The sequence below is a fragment of the Microtus ochrogaster genome, chromosome 1 (assembly GCF_000317375.1).
Source record: "Microtus ochrogaster isolate Prairie Vole_2 chromosome 1, MicOch1.0, whole genome shotgun sequence".
NCBI classification, from domain to species: Eukaryota; Metazoa; Chordata; class Mammalia; order Rodentia; family Cricetidae; genus Microtus; species Microtus ochrogaster.
This window is the reverse complement of record NC_022009.1, coordinates 49,126,147-49,127,340: the sequence shown is the minus strand read 5'-3', so window position 1 is coordinate 49,127,340 and position 1,194 is coordinate 49,126,147. Positions and strand designations below refer to the sequence as shown.

General features: G+C 58.8%; 1 gene segment (V, D, J or C); it reads left to right on the top strand.

Annotated features, from left to right (window-relative positions):
- LOC101998540 overlaps positions 1-1,194 on the top strand; it is a 698,241-nt gene that overhangs the window by 691,998 nt on the left and 5,049 nt on the right.

Here is a 1,194-nt window from a genome sequence, read left to right as displayed (position 1 = left end):
TGAGCTGGGGTGAGCTGAGCTGGGGTGAGCAGAGCTGGAGTGAGCTGGGGTGAGCTGGGGTGAGCTGAGCTGGGGTGAGCAGAGCTGGAGTGAGCTGGGGTGAGCTGAGCTGGGGTAAGAAGCTGGGGTGAGCTGAGCTGAGCTGGGGTGAGCTGACCTGGGGTGAGCTGACCTGGGGTGGGCTGTGGTGAGCTGAGCTGGGGTGAGCTGAGCTGGGGTGAGCTGAGCTGAGCTGAGCTGGGGTGAACTGGGGTGAGCTGAGCTGAGCGGGGGTGAGCTGAGCTGGGGTGAGCTGAGCTGGGGTGAGCTGAGCTGGGGTGAGCTGAGCTGGGGTGAGCTGAGGTGAGCTGAGCTGGGATGAATTGGGGTGAGCTGAGCTGAGCTGAGCTGAGCTGGGGTGAGCTGGGTGAGCTGAGCTGAGCTAAACTGGGGTGAACTGGGATGAGCTGAGCTTGGGTGAGCTGAGCTGGGGTGAGCTGAGCTGGGGTGAGCTGGGGTGAGCTGAGCTGGGGTGAACTGGGGTGAGCTGGAGTGAGCTGAGCTTGGGTGAACTGGGGTGAGCTGAGCTGGGGTGTGCTGAGCTCGGGTGAGCTAGGCTAACTGAGCTGGCATAAATTGGGATTAGCAGGGTTTACATGAGCCGGACTGAACTATGCTGAGCTGGAGTGGCTGAGTTAGCCTGGGTTGAGCTTAGTTGAATAGGACTGAGCTTGACTAGGCTGGTTGAACTGAACTAGACTGGGCTGACTAGGGCTAAACTGAATTAAACTAAGATCAGCCAGGCTGGGATGAACTAAAATGAGTTTAGACAGCTAAACTGGTATGGTAACCTGATCTGAGCTGGGATGAGGTGTGCTGGCCAACCTTAACAGGCCTGAGCTAAACTGGGCTGGGATGAGCTAGGCTTACCTTTGCCTGCATCAGCTTAACTAGGCTAGGCTGGGCTAGGCTGTAGTAGAATGAACTGAGCGGGGCTGAGCTGGGTTAATGTAAACTAAGCTGAACTTAGCTAGACTCAGGCTAGTTTAGTTAAGATAGTGTGAGTGAGCTGGGGTGAGTGGGGGTGAGCTGGGGTGAGTGGGGGTGAGCTGGGGTGAGCTGGGGTGAGCGGGGGTGAGCTGGGGTGCGCTGGGGTGAGCTGGGGTGTGCTGGGGTGAGATGGGGTGCGCTGGGGTGAGATGGGGTGAGCGGGGG